At 40.3% G+C, this 6,698-nt stretch overlaps 1 pseudogene; it reads right to left on the reverse strand.

Moving 5' to 3' along the window:
- Positions 1-390: 390 nt before the first annotated feature.
- On the reverse strand, positions 391-4,938 carry LOC134483085 (small ribosomal subunit protein eS27-like; annotated as a pseudogene).
- Positions 4,939-6,698: the final 1,760 nt, after the last annotated feature.

Genomic DNA, 6,698 nt, shown 5'->3' on the forward strand with positions numbered 1-6,698 from the left:
AGTGGGTCCAGCAGATCGAAAGATTAGGATCTCCATGTCACAGGCCAACAACAAACAACTCAAGAAATGTCTCATGTGAGACCCAGTATAGATAGTGTAGCAGAATCCAGAGGCCTTGAAAGATACCAAGGACTCACCGGGGTGAGGATTGTGTAAGTAAAGCCATGTGGACAAAAGGGTAGACTGTGACACACTACAGCATCCATAAAAAGAGTTTTTATTTGTTCTGTTTTGGTTTAGTCCATAATTAAGACTGTCTTGAAAACTGTCACCAAAATAAGAGATCAATGTTGAATACTTTATAAAATACAACATGATTTATTGTCTTGGTAAAGAAACAGAACTTGATAGGCTTTTTAGGAAAATCAAAACTTCAGGAACTTGTATAGATTAGTGTTGCTTTCTGCTAAATGAACAGCCTTCTGTGAGCCTTTCCTGTGGCGTTTCTTCCTGTGGGAGAGCATAACACTGTTAAACAACCTACAAAAAGAAACACAGTCTGAGCATGGCTGAAAACGGTAGTAATCCTGTAGCAACCTGGACATTTCACATCCTCGAAGTAAGAATTTGGAGTCTCCACCAGCTGTTTCTTATGGTTTGTTGTTCTTTGCTGTTGCTGTTGTTGTAGTTTGTTTGTTTGACTGATTTTTTTTCCTCTTCCAAGGAAAGGTGTAATAGAGTTGTAGCTAGAGGCACGGAGATGGATGGACAAGTGTAGCTGCTCCAGATTTTTGAGGTGAGGTGATTGCTTGCAAGTGCTCTGTAGCAACTTCCCCAATTTTTTTATTCTATCCTATTTTATTTTATTTTGTAGGGGAGGTTGCAAAGGTGGAGGGTATTGGATATGAAGGGATAGGAAGATAAGTGTGATTGGGGTATATAATGTGAAATTAGCAAAGAATCAATAAAATTTGAAGAAAAGAAACAGAGGTATTATATAGGCACATGTCTTTAACACCAGCATTCGGGAGGCAAAGTCAGGTAGATTTCTGAGTTTGAGACCAGCCTGAACTACAGAGTGAATTCCAGGACAGCCAGGGCTCCACAAAGAAACCTTGTCTTCTGGGCTTGGGGGAGGTGGAGAATAAATCTAATAGTATGTACGTTTAACTCTGTGGTTATCTGCCATGATGCCCCCAGAGACAAACAGATCACATGAATTCTGATTGATCTATGGACCAATCTCCCAATGACTTCAGAATGTGACAGCATTATTGGAGAATAGTGAAGGGAGGAGGTGTGGCCTACTTGGTAAAAATGAGCCACTAAGGTTGTGACCTAGGCCCTGTATCTTTCCTTGGTCCCTTCCTATGTTCATTATTTCTCTGCTTCCCATCCATCCAGAACTTAAGAGAGGCTTCAACCAGCACCACTACATGATATTTTCCCCAAGCACTAGAGTCTGAACAACCACAGTAGAGATCCCTGACACCGAGATAAAACAAATCTCCAATTTCTCTCCAATATTCTGTCAATGAAAATAGCAGTAACTCCTGTGATGAGTCTGCTCTGAAGTTACAATTTAGTTGTAGGTTCAAAGTAAAACTAACAATATTGTATAAGAAGGACATTTCTTCAGTGTCTCATATTTGAGGAAATTGTACTTTTCTCATTTAAAATGAAAAATGCAAATAGAAAACCCTTGTGTATTGGAAATGGTTTTGTCATTTCTTTTGGTCCATCTGGAGCACACAGCACAGATGGCTGAGCTTGCTTCAGGACTGTGGTTGCATGCCATGCATGATACTCCAGAGAAGGTGAGCCAGCATCTGCTTGCTCCATTTCGTGTTCACTATTGTACTAGCAGGCAGCAAAATGCATTAGAGCTCTTTTGTTGCTAGACCCCATACAAGAATGTTAATGTTTTTTAAATAGAGATTCTTTCCAGTCCCCATAATTCTCCATTCAAATTAACAAGAGGATGCTAATAAAACCTAAAACCAGGCAAACAAAAACCCATTACCAAATTAATTAAATGTGATACTTCTTGACTTAGAAATCTCTATGACCAAAACTTAGTAAATATTTTTGGAAAGAATATCAAACTAATATATCAGAAATGAAATGCATGACTGAGTAGATGATTATTCTTAGCATAGCTCTGCATTAAACTGTTGTCATAGGGATGGGCACTGTTTACCTCATGCCTGTGATGATGGATGTTTAAAATATACTTCAATACAAAGATTTATTCTTTTCCTCCCTATTTGCAGTTGACTTGTATGCATATTGCCAAGAATGTACAATAATTTTTATGGAAGCTCTGATTTCCTGACTTGTAGTTCAACAAATAGATTTATGCAAATCTGATGAACTTTGCATGGGAAGTAAATATCTCCCTGAATTGTGCATAATAGAGACCTCTCTCTTCTCATTCATCATCCTGAGTCATATTTTATTGTTTTTGAGATCTGTCATTTATTTATAGTGATACATAAACATCAGTAGATGGAAAGCACCGAGGAACAGGCATGGAATTTCATCTAATTTGATATCTGAAGCCACTTTCATCAGTTGCAACACAGCATTGTTGCAGCTAGAAAACGATGATGCTATGTCATCTTTAGTGTCAGTCTCTATAAAAATCAGGCCACAAATACTGCAATGAAGTGTAAAAAAAGCAGTGATTTTGAGTTTACTAAAGAAGAGCAAAACAATAAGTGTTTTATTAAGTATATAACAAATAATATGCCTGAAAATGTTAAGTGTTAAAGAGGAAAGTACAAAAAGGGCATGTCAGTTATTATACTAGAGTATATAGAGTGTTTTCAAGACAGAGCTCAGTGACAAGATTCTTGGGACTGAATTGTTTCTGTCCCTACCCCACAGTGTGACTGAATCTGGGGTGGAAACCAATAGGCAGTAATGAACATCTGCTAAGTGTTAAGGATTTAATTAATGTAGCAGAACTGTAAATTTGATCAAAAGAAGAGGGAATACAATCTGTTTCTCTACATGATCAGGAAGGACCAGTTAAAATAGGATTCATTGAGAAGATCTTCATCCACAAGGCAGGAAGAGATACTTCATTAAATACCTTGGAATGTAGCACTTGAATGGTCACCCCCTCCCCCAGAACTATGAAAATGTAATTTTCATTTGTTTGAGCCCACATGGTCCAAGATACTCTTGTGATACACCTAAGTTTATATATTTATTTATTTATTTTTGGTTGCTGTAATAAAACATCATGACCAACAGAACTTAAGGGAAAAGTAATTTATTTTGGCTTATGATTCTGAAATGATAAGAGTTCATCACAGTGGAAAGGAGTGCCACCCAGCAATAAGCTTGGTGACAGAAGGAAGCTGACCAATTACATTTTTGCCTGCAAGTATGAAGCAGAGAAAGAAAGGGTACCTGGGCTTTTCAAAACTGCAGGAGTTAACACAGAGACACATCATACACATTGTCTCACTCAAGACATTTATTAAAATAAGACACAAAATGGCTGCCTCTGACTAGGAAACAGTCAGCAGTGAGTAGAGCCAAGAGGCAGGGGAATGCATACATGGAGGAAGAGAAAGACAGCAATTGCGATTAAGTCATCAAGGCTTTAACCCCTTGAGGTACAGGGACACACCATGAAACCTAACTCTGGCATTAAGTGAAGGTTAGGGCTTAATAATTTCCCATTTTCCCAACATTCCACTCTTTTTTGCTTCTCAATTAGAAGAGGAAGGTCAAAATTAAGGCTGGTAAGAATGAGGCAGCGTACTGTGTACTGATTGAGCTACTTCCTGATATTTAGGGACTTTGGATGTAATTGAAATAAGACCACTCCCCACCTTCTAGGGTTAGAGCAATCTAGGAATTGTGTTGTGGGTTGCCCTGGCGCTGTTTGTATTTTTATATTAATTCTGCTTCCTCAACAAGGGCTGCTCCTGAGGAGGAGTAGATCACGTACTCTGGTGATCTCACGGAAACTTCTCTCCATTCTGACTGGTCAAATAAAGACTAGAGCTGATGGTTGGGGGTTGGAAGGAAAAAGTAGTCTCTGGAAGTCTTGGAAAGAGAGAGAGAAGAGAGAACAGAGACGGAGGTGGTAGAAGGAAAATGGAACAGAACCACATAGCTTGGAGAAGCTGCAAGCAGCAGGGGATTTCATAGCTGGGGAATAAATTAGATCTGCCCAATCTAGGCATATAGCTTAGAAATATAGGAACTGAGTTGTACATTTTTATATGGGCTTATTGAGATAAGAAATTACCAAACTATTGTGGGCCTTTCTTTTGATGGAGGTGGGTTCATAGGCAATGGATAGTAAGAAAGAACAGGGATTAGGAATGGGAGTGTTCTTTGGTTTAGGGGTCTGTGGAAGATTCATTTGTTTACACAGCAGCTCTATATTGGAGGACAAAGCAATTTACCTTTAAGTAGTGAAGAAGTCTAGTCCCCTCCAGCTTTGTAAGGCCATGGAGTGAGAGACTCTATCTGATTTGAAGAGTAAAGATGGTATGATCAGGTTGGTGAGATGACTTGGCGGTTAAGGGCACTGACTGCTCTTCTAGAATTCTTGAGTTCAATTCCCAGGAACCACATAATGGCTCCCAACCATCATTAATGATATCTGATGACTCTTCTGGTGTGTCTGAAGGTAGCTACAGTGTACCCATATAAATAAATTTAAAAGGGTGGTGGTTGGGGAATGGAATGATCAACCTGTTGGAGGTCTTATATAAACTGATACAAAAAGACAGTGTATCAGAGTTTGTGGGAAGAGGATAGGGTCTGAAACAGAAGGTGAAAGAACCAGAGAGTTAGAATATGGGAGTTGGTCTGAGGGGCAGGCTGTAATGGGAAGAGAGATGTGTGAGAAGGGAGAAAGAATGAGGAAAAGGAGAGAAAACAGGCAAGATGACCAGGCTACTCACCTTGAATTTCTTTGGTGATGGGAGATAGATGGATGATCTCAAATTTGAGGGCGAGATGACCCATTGGGAATGATTAGTAGAGTGGAGCCTCCTGCCTGTGAGACAACGTAAAGGGTTTAAAATAGGATAGAAGAATCCAGTTGGGGAATCAAGAATGATTGGTAGTGGATAGGGTAATTAAGAACACTCTAAAAGGGCCTTTCTATTTAGGGAAAAGGTGGGGGTTTTGTTTGTTTGTTTTTGTTCTTTCTTTTCTTCTCTCTCTCTCTCTCTCTCTCTCTCTCTCTCTCTCTCTCTCTCTCTCTCTCTCTCTCTCTCTCTTTAGCAAAAGCTTAGTAATTCAATTTTACCAAGGAAGACTTAGGAGTCAGGTGCTGGGGTAAAAGCCTACTAGCTCAGAGAGGCAGATAAAGCACCCAGATGTCCTTCCTCCTCAACTGATGTCTCCAAAGGAATGCCTTCTCACATGCTGTCCACAAACCCCTTCTTCAAGCTCAATTGTCCCACGCGACCTCTCGCCAGCAAGAATACACGGGAACACACGAATCCTTCTGTAGCCAAAATGCTTATATTTATTAATAATAGAGGGCGGCCGGGCGCCAGCATGGTGCGGCTTATATACACCCTAGCACGGCGCATCCACACCTGATTGGTTGCTTACCCATGATCTCATTAGGCACGCCCTGGAGTGGGCAAAGACCTGGCACGAAGGCACTCTTCCACATGCGCGAACAGTTAACTTCCTGAAAGGAAGCCGGCTGGCACGGCGGAGGCCAGTGCCATCTTGTAATGGCGAAACTATCTCGGCCTTCCACGTGGGGCGCAGTGGAAGCCAGCACCATCTTGTGGTGGCGAATGTTATTGCGGCCCTCTACACTCAATCTCTTGCCCTTCTAATTCCTGTGCATCTCTCTGCCTATCCTCCTGGCTCCTACTCTCTGCTTTTTTCTTAATAATCCTATGTTCACTTCCTGTCAACTGGTCATTTGCTTGCTCCGCCTCCTGACCTCTGATTGGACTTATTTATTCCTGTTTAAAATATTCAGGCACAATAAAGAAGAGTGCTAACACAACTACAAACAGGTTTTTCCAGGAAATAGCACAAACTTGGGCTTCACAGTGAGGTCAAATATCCTGCAACATTTGCTGCTTTTTTTTTTTGTATAAGTAAGAAAGGATTTTAACTTTAACCTAGTAAAACTATTTACAATAATGAAACTATTTCTGACAAGCTTTCCATAATTTACAGATATGGCATATTTGGCAGATTTAGGATCAAATATTTTTGATGTTGAAGTTCTGAAAATCTGTTCATGTCAGTCTCATTTGAGCTCAGCAATTCAAATGTCCTGAGCAGTGTGCAATTTGAATGTGATCTTTGGGTGGTGTTTGTCAGCTTAGTGGCAATCCTGGCTAGGTAGATAAGAGCAGTCAACCAAAAGGTGTCCACTGTTGGTGCAGAACCTGGCAGCAGAAGACGCATGGGCTAGTTTTTCCAAGTAATTAGCATTGCCACAATCCAGATGAATTCAGCATGGCAGAGCCCATCATCTTCTTGGATACCTCAAAGTTACTGTTAAGAAGGGTCATGGTTTATTGTCATTTCCATTTATGCCTCACATGACCAGATGTCTTTGACATTCATCTGCCATGTAGTGGTTTTCCATTTTGATGATCAAATAGATTTAACATTACACATACACCAGGAATTGAAGTAGAGCGTTTCCTTTTGCTTACCTAGTTCTTTGTCTTATACCCAATAGTGCTGTGCTGATTTTGTGGTTCCTTCCTCAGTGTTGGCCATTCCAGTAGTTTGGTTTCATC

Source organism: Rattus norvegicus, chromosome 18 (genome assembly GCF_021556685.1).
Source record: "Rattus norvegicus strain SHRSP/BbbUtx chromosome 18, alternate assembly SHRSP_T2T, whole genome shotgun sequence".
Classification (NCBI taxonomy): Eukaryota; Metazoa; Chordata; class Mammalia; order Rodentia; family Muridae; genus Rattus; species Rattus norvegicus.